The following is a 17,074-nucleotide window of genomic DNA, read 5'->3' as shown; positions in this document are numbered from 1 at the left end:
GGACCCTATGGGTTACCCCACTGGCCCCTACAATCCTAAGCCAGAAAACACAGGCCATTTCTAACAAGGGTGACTCTCCCATTACTCCATTAATAGGAGCCCTCATCAATGCCAGATCCATCCCTGCAGATGCACTCAATATAAATGACCTCATTTGCACCCACAACCCAGACTTCCTTGCATCTCTGAAAGATGGCTACACCAAGCCTCCGGCCCAGCACCATCCCTTGCCATCCCTTTGGGCTATGACATATACAGAACAGACAGACTCACATCCAGAGGTGGAGGGGTAGCACTGATTACCAAATAATCATCCCTATCACACATTCTACTGTACCTATGGCAGGAAAGTGTAGCCTACTCACAGCCACGTTGTCCCTCTCCCACACTGTCACTATAACTATTTTTGTGGTCTACAGACCCCCTACCCCTGCCCTATCCTTTGAAGAGGATCTCATGCACGTTTTGGGCAACGACATCAAGCCCTCCTCCAGAATAATCCTCCTAGGATACCTGAACCTTGAGCTCAACAATCCATCTAACTTGTATGCATCTAATGTAGCCAATCCACTCAGTTCTCTGGGCTTCCGACACTGTCCAGAACCCCACCCATATCAAGGGCCGCACATTAGATTGGATATCCAACCTCAGCTGCCAGATAACCATCCTAGACAACACACTGTGCCCCTGTTTGGGCCACCACATACTCTCATTTACCATATCGCCTCTTGAGCACAGCACTCACGTTCGTCCCTTGATGCCCCCAGCCTGGACACATAGCCCCCTTAATCACACTAAAGAGAGCATTGCCCCCTTACTGCAAGCGCTCCAATCCCAACACCTACACTCTAATGACCCTACTGCACTTGCTGACCTTTATACAAGCTCCCTCACCTCGGATGTGGACGCAGTGGCCCCACTAGCCCCTAGAAAATGTAAAACAGCTAAACACTCCCACTCCTGGTTCACTCCTGAACTCATGGAGCGCCGCAAAACTAAATGCCTGGTCGAACCCAGTTGGAAAAAAACACCTACAGATTCCATGAAAATACAATTTGCTGTTGCAGCCAAACAATACAAACAAGCTATCACAGCAGCCAAATCTACTATATACAATCACATAATCAACAATGCTAAATCCAGCACCAGAGAGATTTTCACAATCCTGAGGGAACTTGAAACCCCAGCAACCACCCACCAATCATAGTCAAAGATGAGGCCTTGTGTTCTACAATTCAAACAGCATGCTCGATAACATTGGAATCGTACACCAAAAAAAATCATCCTCAACATATCACTACTCAAACCCTCTACCTCTCCCACATTTGCCCACCACCCAGTGACCACCCACGAGTCCAACCAACCCCTGCTGTTTTACTTTAGCCCCATCTCCGAAACTGAGGCAGATTCCATCCTAAAGGGACTAAAACCCTCTAGGTGCAAAGGTGACATCTGCCCTGCATCCATTATCAAGGACTGTGCTATGAACTGATCCCTTTCATCACAAAATGTAGTAATGCCTGATTCTCCTCTGGCCTTGTCCCAGCTAACCTCAAAGAAGCCTGGGTACTCCCTTTGATTAAGAAAACTCTCACTTGATCCAGCTGCCCCTAACAACCACCAACCCATCACCACTGACACCTTCCTCCTAAAAATCCTGGACAGACGCGCATATATACAGATCCAACCATTCCTTGAAACCCACCACATCGTGGGCGTTCAACAGTCTGGCTTCTGACCTTCCATGGCACGGAATCTGCACTAATTGGTCTTAAAAACTAGCTTCATGGGATCAGAGATCAGGGGAAATCTGCCCTGCTCCTTCTCTTGGATCTCTCAGCTGCCTTCGATCTGGTCGACCATACAAATCCTCTGCCAACACTTCACCGCCGCGGCACACATCTCACCTGAAGACACCGGCTGGGTGGCTTCCTTCCTCCAAGGCTGATTCATGAGAGTATTCGCAGAGAACCACAGTGTGCCATCATCCCCCATAACCTGCGGAGTCCCCCAAGGATCCTGTGTATCCCCAACCCTCTACAACATCTTCATCAGACCCCTCATTGATTTACTTGATTCAATCGGCATCTCCTACACTAACTATGCAGATGACACTCAAATACTCCTACCACTGTCTGGCAACTACACTGATGACACCTTAGCTCTGAACAATGTATATTCCAGTTTTGAAACCTGGATGGCTACTCATCGTCTCTCTCTTAATGACGACAAGACAGAGCTCCTCCTGGTGGGGCCACCAAACGGAATCAAGAATCTAAATCCCCAATTCATATTCTTCTGCATTGATGACATCCAAATACCTGTATCTGCGTCAGTAAAAACACTTGGTGTGTGCCTTGACGCCACATTCTCCCTCATGTGCCAAGTGAATGCCATTGCCTCATCCACGGAATACACTACTCAACTGATTAATTCAGCTAGGTCCTTCCTCTCCCAAGAAAGCTGCCTCACTATTGCTCAGGCTGTCATAGGATAAAGCAATGCTCTATTTGCTGGCACTTCATCCTGGAACATTGCAAAACTTCAGGTGATCCAGAACAATGGCATACTAGCGGCGCTCAACATCCCAAGAAGCAAGCATATCTCTGCCACCAGGAGAAACATCTACTGGCTCCCAATCAGAGAGCGCATTATCTTCAAGTCTCTGTCCATTTACACACAGATCCCTATCTAATTCTGCCCCATCCTATCTATTCGAGAAAATCAATAGAGATCAGTCTAACAGACCCCACAGAGCAGCCCACAACAACAAACTATGGCAACTGAGCTACAAACGAGCTAAAGCTGGAGGTGCTAGCTTTCCATACTTTGCAGCTAAACAGTGGAATTCGCTCCCATCTGCCCTGAGAGGAGAGAAATCATACTGGACTTTCAGGATACCCCTAAAAACGTGGTTATTTCACTAACTCCTAATATTGGACGATGAACATTGTTCTTCTTTCTTATTTTTCTCCTGATAATTGATTTATGAATGTGTAACACTTTTGTAACAGTACCTTTTTGCTTCCGGGCTTAGTGCGCTTTAAAAATTAAATGAAATAAATACATAAAGGGTACTGCTGTAAAAGGAGTGCTTCTTGCAACATCCAGCCCTCCTAGATGCCTCTTTCCTAACTAGTAGTGAACCGGAAGAGCAAAACAAATGTTGCATTTATTTGCAACCCATATTAGCATGTGTCCTCCATGTCCACCAAACTTATCTAATAGAATCACTGGCCCTTGTTCCTGATTTATTCCCTCCTTTCTTGCTTCTGTTTATGACTGGGTGAAATGCAATACATTTTCTTTGAAGTCTGTTCTTCTGGACATTTGAAAGTAACATACAACTACAAACAAATGTATTTCATTGTAGTAGTTGTGTGACAAGTTGAGCGGTATGTTATTATGATTTATTAATGCCCCAGAATGCCCACTGCCTATCTACACCAGGACCCACCATATAAGCGTAAGAGAGAAGAAAATTGTTTCCAACATCAGAAATTCCCCCACTGTCTTACACAAATGCAAACAAACAATTAAATGCCATCGGGGGCATAAGATCAAAAGTCAACATTTCGAAATTCTTCGAAATATGTTTTTGCTTGGTGTGAAAAGATTTAAGCCCTGTTCTTTTCATTCAGCCTCATTTAAATGGGGCAGAGTGGTAAATCAGGGTGTCAAAGCAAGGTGTAGTACTTTTACTCCCCTTTTGAAGGAGGGGCAAGTAGTGGAGATAAGATCTCCAACCTTCCTCCCTCCTATGTCCTATAAGTTCTCTGGTATTCCGCCGGTAATTCTGGCAGGATACCGCAGAACTACTGTACCGCCTCTGCTGCCTGAGGTATTACAGGTGGCGGAGACGCTGTTAAATCCACATTACCATGGAATCCTAAAGCACTCCATGGGATGGGGATGCCGCAATCACTGACACCGGTAATACCTCTGCCAGTGATTGCAGCAATTGTCTACCAGTAGGGGCCTGAACTACCAGCAGGTCAGGCATGCCGGTAGGTCACAGCCCCTATCGGCAGACGTGTAGACATTGTTACTGACACCTTTTTTCCGGACCGGCAAACACGTAATGAGCCGCAGTGTGTTTTGTTTCATGCCGGCACGATATTTTCATGCAGGCGAGACATCTTGGTTTATCACCTGCTAAAGAACAGGTGGATTCCATAGGAAGCATAATTGGCAGGTGCCGTTTACTATTTCACAAGACGGAGAAGGACATGAAAGGGTAAAAGTGAGTGTGCTTCACCTCTACTCTTTCCTTTTCCCTCTGACGCCTGAACTTTTAGAACTGCATGCGGGGGACCCCACAGCAAGTAAGTGCTACTATTGATGTCCCCTGAATGCAATTACCATATGTGGGAAAAGATGTCTGATAGGGTTTCTGTGTAAAATATCAACTTTTACCTTTTGCCCAATATATAATGTGGGCGATGTGCCAAACCCAACATTTGTCCAGAGCTGCCTTTTACTCTTACCCTGCTTCCTCTCTCATCTCTTCAACACTACCCATTTTTTCCTGACTTTATTTTTGCACTCTTTATTTTGACCTACTTCATTTTACAGTTAAAGGAATGGTTCGGTCAGAAAATATTATTGGCCAAAAAGATGGCCAATAATAAAACAAATATGTAAAATATATATATTTTTTTAAGTGTCTATGTAAAGTTTCGAGCGAATGAAGCTCACACTTTAAAATTACAATCACTAGGGGGCATCCATTTTGTGATTGCAGGCAGCCTCCTCGGCTCTGCATTTGTGGCACTAAACAAGCAGCAAAAGCCCCCTACTGGGAGCTTTTGCTTACTGCAGCCTGAGCAGAGCTGAGGAGGCTGCCTTCACTTTCATTTTATGTTTTCTGTGCTCCCCACAGAAGCACAGAAAACGTAAAATGAAGGCAAAAAGCAGAGGCACACCAATTAAAAATATAACGTTGTTGTATTTGTGATTGCCATGGTTGGAAAACCACGGCAATCACAAATACAACAACGTTGTTATTCTGACAGCGACAGCTTTCGCATCGAGTCTCCTGGACTCCCCCAACCCTGAGGGAGTCCAGGAGACTTCCAGCGAAAGCTGCCGCATTCACAATAACAACTTTTTTGGATTTCTAAATACTGGAGCATTTACAAATCCAAAAACGTTGTATTTCTCACTGCGCCAGCTTTCGCTTGGAGTCTGCTGCACTCCCTCAGGGTTGGGGGGAGTCCAGGAGACTCCACGTGAAAGCTGCCACAATGAAAAGCACTGCAGCAATTCTAAACACCTGCGTTGTGTTTCTGCCTGCAGCGGCTTTCACTTTGGGGCTCTCGGCTCCCCACGGGGAGCACGAGAGCCCCAGAGTGAAAGCTGCTGTAAGCAGAAACACAGCAGAATTTCTAAACACCCGCGTTGCGTTTCTGCCTGCAGCAGCTTTCACTTTGGAGCTCTCGGGCTCCCCCTCGGCTCCAAGCTGAAGCTACCGCAAACATAAATACAACGTTTAAAAAGCTGCAGTTTCATTTCTACGTTTTCTGGGCCCCTCCAGCCCGGAAAACTTAGAAGAAAAAATGCAGCTAGTGCTTATTTTTTGTAAAAAAATAGCACTTACCGAGATGCAGCTGCAGCTTTCCTGCCTGTAGTCTCTGGTCCCCGTCCTCCGCATCCACCACCAATGAAGCAAAAGCCACCCAGTGGTAGCTTTTGTTTACTACAGCTGGCTGGCTATTGCTTCATTAGTGCCGCAAACGCAAGCACAGGCGGCATCCATTTCACAAAATGGATGCCCCCTAGTGCTTGCAATTTTAAAGTTTGAGCTTCATTTGCTGGAAACTTTACATAGACACTTAAAAAAATATATATTTTACATATTTGTTTTATTATTGGCCATCTTTTTGGCCAATAATATTTCTGAACTAACTATTCCTTTAATCTTTTGACCTGTGACTAAACATACTGAAGGGGTCATTTTAAATTAAAATGCAAATTGTAGTCAGAGGACTACGTTAGCACTTATGTCCTGTTGTGTCACTTGCATGCAGTCTTCACGTTTACAAGACTGAGTGCAAAACGAAAGAGTAATGCCATGTGAGATTACTATTACTCTTTACTTTTAACTTTCTGTGTTGTAAAATAAATTCACAGTGCCAGCAAATTACACTTTTCAGATGGGGTTTACTGATGGTTTCCTGTGGAATTTGCTTGCGTATTAGCAGGTGCTAATTCGAGATGTATTCCATAGCAATCCATTCATTTTACACCTGCATGAAAATCTCGTGCAGGCGTAAAACGCAGTGCTGTTCCAAGACGGAAGAAAAAAGCATGACGGAGATGCAAACTCTGCTTCATCCACCGAGGCGGATTTAGCATTTGGATGATGGACATAGTCCTGGTCCAACACCTTCCTAATCACCTCACATCAGCCAAAACACACACGCCCTCATCCCACCTTGCTCGCAGTCAGAACTGTGGAATAACAAAGAGCAGTCCTGGCTCTTGCTCACAGGGCCTGGCTAAACGTTTGTCAGGGCTCATGGGGGCCCATTTCAATATGATTGCCCTCCCCTTCCTACAGTTGGAGGGTGGACACGTTAGCATGTGTTTGTCAGCCTAAATAGCCTCATCTTTTTTCGTACCCCTGCAGACCTTCGCCGTGGTGTCAAAATTAACTCCTCCCAGAGAGAGACACTTGCAGGGCAGAGGGGGTCCTGTTGAATCTTACCATAAGAAAAGACAGTATGTCTAAGTGTAGAAAAAGAAGTAGTGGAACTATGTTCCCTGCTGGCCTCTCCCCACTCCACACAAGCCCCTTCACCACGCCCACTCCCACGTTCCATACAAAGCCCTAAACTAATGTGCCTGCTATTTAAGGGAAGGTTCCGCGCAGTGCACTAAAGTGTAAGTTTCAACTTCTTCCTACACTTTTATTTTAAAACAAAACTACTCTGGAATGGTTTGTTTTTCAAATAAAAGTATAGGAACAGTAAAACCTAAAGGGATAGTTCACTCAAAAATGTTATTGGCTAAAAAGATGGCCCATAATCAAAAATATATATAAAAAATATTTTTAAACAAACTTCATATGTAAAGTGTTGAGCAAATGAGTCTCAAACACGAACATTTCAAGCACTTGGAGGCATCCATTTTGTGAAATGGATGAGCCTCCTGTGCTTCTGTTAAGCTCTGCCCTTGCAGCACTAATGAAGCAAAAGCCAGCCAGCTGTAATAAACAAAAGCTACCACTGGGTGGCCTTTGCTTCATTATTGCCAGAGAGCAGAGAATGCAGGCAGGAAGGCTGCATGCAGGTAAGTGCTTATTTTTTTTTCTTAACAAATCACTGCAATTATAAATACACCGGGTTGTATTTATGATTACTGTGGTTTTCTTTCTAAGTTTCCCAGGCTCCCCCGGGCCGGAGGAGCCCGGGAAACTTTAAAAGAAAACCACGGCAATAATAAATACAACTGTGTTGTATTTATAGCTGCAGCGGCTTTCGCTATGAGTCTCTCAGGCTCCCCCGACCCGGGGGAGCCCGGGAGACTCAAAGCAAAATAAGCGGCATTTATAAATACAACCTTTTTGTATTTATAAATGATATGGTTTTCTGTTTAAGCTTCCTGGGCTCCTCCGGCCTAGGGGAGCCCGGGAAACTTAAAAAGAAAACCAATGCAATTATAAATACAACAGTGTTGTATTTATGATTGCTGTAGTTTTCTTTCTAAGTTTCCCGGCCCAGGGGAGCCCGGGAAACTGAAAACCACTGCAATTATAAATACAACAGTGTTGTATTTATAATTACTGCGCCTTTGCTTGTAGGCAAGGCCAGGCAATTATGAATACATTGCCGGCATCCGGCAGAGTTTTCATAATTACTGCGACTTTATTTTCTAGTTTCCCGCATGGAAAACTAGAAATGAAAATGGCAGCAATTATGAAAACTGCGCAGGCATCCCACAAAGTATTTATAATTGCTCTGCCTTTCATTTTATGTTTCCTGTGCTTCAATGGGCTTGGGGAGCACCGGAAATTTAAAATGAAATTGAAGGCAGCCTCCTCTCCATGTTAAGCTCTGCTCTTGCTGCAGTAAGCAAAAGCTCCCAGTAGGGGGCATTTGCAGCTTGATTAGTGCCACCAGAGCAGAGCTTAACATGAACAGAGGAGGCTGCTTGAAGTGACTAAATGGATGCTCCCATGTAAACACTTTGCGCATCGTTTGCTCAAAAGTGTACATAGGAATGTGGGATATATTGACCCACTCAACAGTATTTCACCATATCACCAAGCTGCGTGTCTGCAGAAAACAGCATATGGCTGTGCTGACTCCTGTGCACACCAGGACCTCAAAACTGCGTTTTTGCAGCAACAAAAAAAGATGGCTGCACCGTCCTGCCAAGCACACTTCAGGCCGGATTGGAACAAGGGGACACACTGAAGGAGTGTGCCATTGTGCTCTGAAACATATAAATGGAATAAAGTGAAAAGGCAGCACTGCTTTGCTGAAAACCCAAAATTCCCTTTCAAAATGAAACTTTTTCACCCTTTAAAAATGCTGCTTTGATGCTAATTCCATTTGTTCTGTCTTAAACTAGTGTTATTAAAAAGGCCCTGCCATGTCCAGGATATTTCATTGTGCCTCAGCAAAACCAGGCCTAATTCCTGAATGACAAGCCCTGTCAAACCAACTCTGAGAGAAATCAACAAGGAACTCCACCTTCATTCGCACAGGAACACAAGTTTATTTCTTTCCAAACGTATCCAGGCTCAGCAGTTCAAAGAGACTATAACTCTCTGAGCTATGTCAGTTTCAATGTATCTATGCTTCAAACAAAACTCCTGCTTTCAAGAAATTGACTTTAGCTGCAAAGACAGTGAGGGAATCTGATGGAGCTGCCAAACCGAATTTAAAGAAATAAATGCTAGCAGTTTTCAACACGTGTAAATATGGGCTTTTGCAAAACTGAAGGAGAAAAATGCCCATTTAAAAAGGAAACTGTTGAAGGAAAGCCTGCCATTACCTAGCAATGTGAAGGGGTTTGTGACTGGTGAAAATACACGCAGGGGCTATTTTATTCCACAGGTTTGTTTTAATTCAGGACCCAAAATAAGAAAATAAAGATTTTAAAACACATGGGCTGAATTTGCAAGCTCTCAAAAACCAGTTGTTCCAGATGGCAGCCCTGAAACTTCCCCCTAGGAAGGGAGTCACACCATAAACTCTCAGCAGAGACTAACACCCCACTGATAATTACAGGGTGGGAAAGAATCTTGACTGGGCTGTACCCACTGACAATGGAGCTCCCAGGGCCATGAAGTTTGAAGTGTGAAGGGGCAATAAAACCTTCAATCAAGCTGAGAAGCCCTCACGTTGCTTGGAAGGAAATGACAGTTGGTAGCAGTTGAAGGAAGGAAAACAAAATGATCACCTGACAAGGACTGCCATTTGTTTCCAAAGACTATTTCATAAATAAACTTTAAAGACTTTCATCTCTGCAGCAAGACTTTGTAAACATGTAAGGTTTTTTTCAGTGTAAAAGTGAATTGTTGGGCTTTCTTTTAAGACTTGGTAGAATTCATTGACACCTTGGGGACAGAAATGGCAAAATATGGCAGATTACAAGAAAAGCATTCATGTTGCAAATGCAATTTTGTGTACATATGTCCCTTATGATAATCCACACCTGTGTAGAAAGTTATAGAATTTTGAGTAATAGAAATCCAGTTGAAAAGCGCGAAAAACTGGTAGAAGGGCGAAACAAGGTCTCACAGACTGGAGGATTGGACTGCATGTGCTGCACAATATATGTAACCTAGGTATATCATTTGCTAAGAGATTGCAATTGTATAGATGTATGTTTGTGGCAAAATTGGATTTTAGTTAAAGTAACTATGGGAGGTTTTTGGACATTGTAAAACTCACACCATATATCTGACATCATTTTCCTGAAACCCAACCAGCTGAGAGCGAGGCAGAGACTATCACCCTTGTCCAATCCCGGTGTTAGAGGTGTGTTTAGTTAAGCCTGCCCCAGTTATATACTTGGATGCTGTCACTAGGCATTATAAATAAGAGTCGCTGACAAGACTCTAGACACACACTCTTCCTGATTTCCTCCGCTGGCATCCTGTTCCTGTTCCATCCATCCAGACTCCAAATGCCAACTGCAAGGCCAAAACATTGCTGACCCTAATCCAGGGCCCACTGCAAAACCAAAGCATTGCTGATCCTGCTCCAGCAAGGCCTCAATTCTGAAATCCCACTAAAAATCCCAAATTACCAAAGGGGAAAACTGTGCTGTTTTTGGGAAGCATCCTGATCCCACTAACTGCATGCATCTTGCCATCCTGCCATCCAACTTGATCTCTAGTATCCAGTGACCAGAATTGCCAGTCCAGAAGTGCCATCCCATGACCAGAACTGCCCAGCTATTTGCCAGGCGCCCTGACGTGAAGTGAAGAGAACCCTTGACTGTCCAAAATCCCAAACTAAAGGTGGACTGTAAGTAACATCCCTACCCCATCTAAACCCATAGCCTATCTTGTCTTTATCCTTATCCACTCTGTAAGTCATCCTGTCCTTATCCCGATAACTGGTTAAAACTGCCAGAATCATTCTTGCAACCCTGCCTTTGATTCTAGTGCTAGCGCCATCTCTTTAGTAATTTTGTCTTGTGTAATTCTAAGCCATTACTCTTATTTCGAGTGATCGGACTGGTTCCGCCAGGGTCGGTTGCTGGGGTGAGAGGGTTGAACTCACGAATCAACCCCAGAGCTTGCTGTGTCCCTCTTTGGTGGCCTAGCCTAAATAATCTAGTGTAAAGTAAAACTGTTCTTGTCACAACTGATTTCCTTTCCTATTTTCGCACCTTCCTTTTCCTCAAAGTGCACCTTTCTAGATCTTGCATGACTCATTCAAATTACCAGCTAGAGACTTACTTTCACTTCCTGTGATCGATAGCTATCCCCCAACCAAAAAAGCGCACTCTGAATCAGTGTATTTCAACTGTTTTTATTAAAAACCGTTTGGTTGATTTTAGGCGGGAATGGAAAAAATGCAACTTTCACATGTCATTTTGCTGCAATCTGTTTTAAACTTGCCACTCATTTTCAAACTGTATGCTTTTGGTAACCCATTCTTTGTGATTGTTAGTGTCTTTGCATTGTTGCTTTAGTGAGGAATTATATTTGTTTCCAGATTTTTAACACACATTCATTATTTATTTGTCCATTTCTGATTGTCATTTCATCACATTGTGAGGGGTTTAAAATCTGTTTTTCTCTCTGATTTGCCGAGGGAAGTTCCGATTTGGATTCTGTTTCTTGCCTCCTATTCCTGATTACCTGCTGTGTCTGTTTATCCACTCAGCTTTGATTATTTGTGGGTTGAGGGAACATTGCAAGGGGAAATCCTAACTTGGGTGCTATCTTTCCTAAACCAAAATGTGTTCCTATTCTGCTGTGCTGTGTATCTGTTCAACTAGAAGGTTAAACCCAGTGCATTGCTCACATTTCCATTGTAATTATCCCCCCATTGGTGATTGCTGCCCCATATTAAAAGTGTATGATTTCTTTTGAATGTTAAAATAAATAAATAAATATTGTATTTTACCAACCAGCTTGGTTCATGGTCCATTGGGACCCGGGGTATTTGAAAAGGTGGTGTGATATCTCAATATTGAATCAATATAAAAAGATAGGCATTTCAGTTGTGCACGGCATACTAGGCTGAGACCAAGGTGAGTGTCACCTGATTGAAATCCTTAACAGGAACTTTCTTTACAAAGATGTTTAATATATGTTTTTGATTATTGCCCATCTTTTAATACAAATTTTTTTTGGAGCGCACTATTCCTTTAATTTAAAAAAGTAGAGGAGCATTGCTCCCAACCATTCCCACCACTTCAACCACTGGTTAAATGGGACTGAATTGAAGGGAGCAGTGAGCAGGTGAGGGGGAGGGTGGAGGGAACTTTTTTTAGTTTTTTTAAACGAGCGGTAAAGACTAGAAAGTAAGGAGAAGGAAAGGCAAGGATGTGAAAACAGGAATAAAAGAAAAAAGCATAGAAAGTCAATGAGAGTGGGAAAAGAAACGGCTTCTAGGAGACCAGCCTGTCAGGTCATTCAACATCATTGCGCTGCATAATCCTGATAAACCCCCAAACTGGGCAAGACACAGCTATGTTTGTTAGACATCTTTGAGAGACGGCTGTCTTCGACCGGTAAGCTACCTTTAAAGCAAACCTACCTTTAGGTTATACAAGTGCTTAAAGTTAGTTCTCTAAAACATTTGTATATACACAATGGATTGTTCTAAGTAAACATTTTCATACCCCCACATTGTGGATTAAAGTGAATATATTCAACTATTGAATGATCTGACAGTGGAACTGTAAAACTACCAAGCAGTATATTATTCGGTCTTTAATGCTGTTCCAGCCATAGACGTTAACTATGAGTTCATGCAATTTAAATATATTGCTTTTGACCCCAGGATTGTTGCTTCAAAGTTCCATAACCAATTGTTTTTTTTAATTCAAACAAAAGGTGGAACTTTTCTAACCGTTAGATTGATGAAATACAGTTCTTTTCAGAGCTAAGGAGTATTCGGGAAGTGTTGTAACCAGACTTGATTTCCGTATTATTGCGCACATTTTAAACTTAATGATTTCTTGATGTTTGTGATAAGCACCAAGAACTTTTGTTCTTTGGCTTGAAAAAAAGTGTTCTTATTACCCAGGAAGTTTTAATGACAATTTCATCTCAGTTTGGAGATTGTGTCATCCTTGAAGGGTTTGAGCATACACCCTCCTGACCATCCACTGATCTGTGCAGCAGGTGCATTACTTTACTGAGCTACCTTGCCAGCTGAACATTGCACTGTGTTCATCTAGTTGGCGATCACAGACTTTGCTGGCAGATTATAACGCTTAAAGGCTATTTAGATGATGAGCTCTTTGTTAGTGTCATTACACACGTTTCCTTTTAATGAGTTATGAGATGTGGGGACTGCAATGAAACACATACCGTGGAACCATGTGTAGCTTTCCATCTTAAAACAATTCCCACAAGTGCCCTCCAGTGTAAAACCCTATTCAGAGCACTTTCACAGTCAGATAGCTCAGTGGGTAGAGATCTTGCTGCAGAGATCTGTGCTTAACTTGCAGGTTTCAGGTTTGAGTGTCAGCAAGCCCAGCTCCGGCCATCATCCTTAAATTTAATACCATCTTGATGGGTAAAAATAACGCCTATCGAACTGCGGAAAGGGACAATTCCGTTTTTGCACGCCAGATACAATGGTCAATACATTTTCTTTTTTTTAGAGCCTCTGGCCTAGTCCTCCCCCTCACATTTATAGCGTACATGTCAGACAATTAGTAATATTGTCTGTTTATGGGAGATCAGAGACATAGATTATTTCTCTTGGTGCATTAATAGTGCACATTTTTTGCCAGGTTCTGTGATGATTATTTTGTGGAAACTCCCAAGGATACATGTCTGGGCTGGCTTTTATCACCTGGATGGTCCACACTGGTCTCTGCAAAGGGTGCTGTACTGTGGGTTCCAGGTGCATGCATGCAGTGGCTTCATGGTTGAGAACATAGATTTATTAGCAATTGAAAACAAGGACTTTCAGTCCATTAGGGCTAATTATACCCAAGGCGTTATTTGTTCATGGCTGTGTGTGTGCGCACACACCCATGCGCGCGCGTGTGTGTCTGTGTGTTGGGGTCTTGCATGTGTGTGTGTGTGTGTGTGTGTGAGCGGAGATCTGCTCAGTGTCGATCTTGTGCATGACATTTCAGTGCCTTTGTAGCATGGCCCTTTGGAGCTGGAGGAGATATGGAGGTGGTGGGCTGGAGTTAAGAGGTCTTTCAAGTGTCACAAGCAGCGCCCACAAAACGGTAACCCCTGGTATGTTTTAAGATTAAAGGGGGAACTTCTTTATGTCTATGATGTTCAATGTATGTAACCATTCTTCTTTTATCCATGGCTTCTTCTGACCTATATGTAACCAGGGTCCCATTTATTTATTGTACTCATGCCTGACTGTATTTCTCTGTCTTTTCATGGATGTAACCCAAGTTTTCATATTTGTCCATGGGGCACTTTGCCTGAACTCTGCCACTGTTTGTGCAACTCTTATGCTTTGGAAGGGGACCAACGTGGAATGGAGTTAAAAATGAAGGCTTAAAAGCATTACACTCTGCTTCTACGCCTCCATTTTGTGCTCCAGCCCATTTTGAAATCAGCCAATGAGTGGTCAGATGAGTGATCGTGAGTGATTATGCCGAGGATCCTTTTACTGGGCCAGCATGTCATGGGAGGACCCTCGGAGGGAAAAAGCGTTTGCATAGGGACACTCGGGAGCATAAGAAAGTAGCAGCAGTGTACTGCAGTAATAGGTGGGCAAGCAGCCCTTGCCAGCCTCCCCCCCCCCCCGCCCCAAACTCATAGCGGGCAGGGTGCTAGGTAAATCCTGAATACCGAAACAGTGAAGCACAATTTGCCAAACTTTGAATGGTTGAAACATTTTCCTCAAAGTGGGAAAGGGATGGTGAGGCATGTGACCTGTCGTGATAGGATGGCCGTTCAAAGTACTTTATTCCAGTCGGGAAAAAAATGTGCTCTCCTGACTGTTACTGTATAAGTGCTTTAACCTATCACATGACCTCCCTGGGTTCTTGTTGCTCTGGCAACAGGCAGGGCCAGGGAGTTCTGAGAGACTAGCACTGTCTATTGTAAGAAAGTACTCTGGACTTTCCCAGCCTGTTTTCTTGGCATGCAAATGACCTGCTGATGGCAGACCAAGGGCTTCAGATTTTCACGGGAATCCAACAAGACATTTTATATTGAAATGTAATATGCCTGTCGCACACAGATGCCTTTTATAAAAAATGAACGTCGGTTAAACCAGTTTAATGTATAAAGATTTCCTTTGGGTAGTGCAGGCTCTAGAAGAGACTGGCTCGCCAGTTTTGAAAATAAAAATACATTTTTCAGCAGGTACGATGGCATGTCCCAAACGATATACAAAATGACGACGTCTTGAAAAGTATTTTAGTTAAGTTGTACCCCTTTCAAATTTAGTGCAGATTCAACTGTAAGTTTTATGTATGCACGCACACCTTGTGGGGGCTAGAGCTTTGTATGTTAAGCACTAAATACTTGTAAACGCCTTCTTTCTAGGGTAGTATCCGGCATTGAAAGAGTGGTGGGGGGGCTAAGGGGGGGAGCCATGAAAAAACGTCCTGCTACTTTTCCCTCAAATACACCTTAGAAATTAATGCTAAACTGACACACAAATCACAATCGTTCCTGCCTCCATATGATGATTTGACTCTACCCTCTCCCTGCAACATTCGGACAAGAGTGGGACATGGAGCTGTGTGCTCCTGCTCTGTATCTGGCTCTGCCCCTCATTGGGCCTGCAGTGCAGTCAAGGGCCTGGAGTGTGACACAGAGCGTGCTCCTGCTATGCCCCACATTTGCCCCACATGGAGGGTGCAGAGCAGGAGCATACAGCCACACTGCTGTCCGTGTCCTGCTCAAGACAGTTGTTCTACAAGCAGCCAGGGCAAACAGGAGCACACAGCAACACAGCTGTCCCAGACAGAATGCCCAGAAAAAAAGACATGCCTCAGTAAGAAAAGGGTAGACTGGCTCCTCCCAAATGCCAGTCTAGCTAAGTAATAACACATACCATACATGCAAACCTCCTAATTTGCATATGGATTGCACCAACAGAACTGACTTCCCAGAAAAGGACATTGCAAAGAGCATCATCTGTCTTTGATACTTTGAGGCACCAATGAAGTGACTTTAGAATAAGTTGCCATAAGTAAGCCAGTTGGCAAATAACTTTGTGTTGCAAAATACCTAAATTGCACTATTATTCTATATGTAGCAACTCTATAGTGTTTAGGCCTTTTTTATAATAGCATGCTATATTATATTAACATAAGCTATGAAGTGAATTACTCACAGAGCTGCAGATAAGACACGGTGCGATTAAATGATTGACCCAGGATCATACACGTTGGTTAACTGTTGAAATCGGGATGTGGGCAATTAAAGCAACGGAACACATCTTCATATGTTTAATTGATATAGATATTTATTAAGGATTTGCTTTGCATTTTATGCGCTTCAATAATACTTTATAGTAATGCCTTGGAAGCAAACCACATTACATAATAAAGTAGCCTTTTATAATAAATTAACTTTACACTATATACATTGTCATAGAAATATGTTGAGCAATAAGAGTATGGCTTTAGTTGTATTCTCCCCATCCTACATGCAAAGTCAAAATAGCATCATGCAGATGAATGTGAGCCTAACAAATCCCCATTGGGTCTTAAAGCCATAGCCATTATGTCATAATGCATGCAGCAGTATGCACCCCTTTCACTTGTGAACTTGTGCGTCCCACACAAGCCCTTTAAGACGAGGTAACTATACTTTTAGATAGATGGGGATGCAGAATATACTCAAACATCAATAATGAAACTGACTCAGGAAGTTGGCAAAATACATCTGTTTTATTATCAATAATCTAAAACAGGGAGTTACAATGAACATCAATGAACTCGCTCGATCTTCTCACTCAACGCATTTCATAAAGAATTTAGCTAATATACTAAAAACCTGACATCATTGACGTCGATCTATGTGGTAAACTACAAAAACCTACTTGGAAAAGTGATTGGCTTACAGGGAACATCTAGGTATACGTTCCATACTTGTCAGGGAAGGTGATTGCGTCTCTACTATCAGGTGGGGCAACTAAGCCCCCTCTAGTGCAGGTTTCTACAAACATCATCAAATACACTATGTCCAATTGGTTATACAAACTATAGGGCTCTCTAGAACGTGGCCCTCCCCTCTATAATTGGTTGGCACCCTTGTACCCCTCTGTAATATTCCACACACACAAGCAACATGCAGGCTGGCATCCAGGTGCTGGTGGGCTGGTCATAACCACAGCTTCCCACCAATTAGCCTGTCATCTATCATCATTCTTGCCTCTTTCCAGTCAATTAGCCCTTTGAACAGTGGCCTTGGAAATGTTCTCTGCTCTGGAGAATA

This window comes from Ambystoma mexicanum, chromosome 4q (assembly GCF_040938575.1).
Source record: "Ambystoma mexicanum isolate Mex_15411 chromosome 4q, UKY_AmexF1_1, whole genome shotgun sequence".
In the NCBI taxonomy this organism is placed as follows: Eukaryota; Metazoa; Chordata; class Amphibia; order Caudata; family Ambystomatidae; genus Ambystoma; species Ambystoma mexicanum.
The sequence above is the reverse complement of the archived record's forward strand: the minus strand, read 5'-3'. Positions refer to the sequence as shown.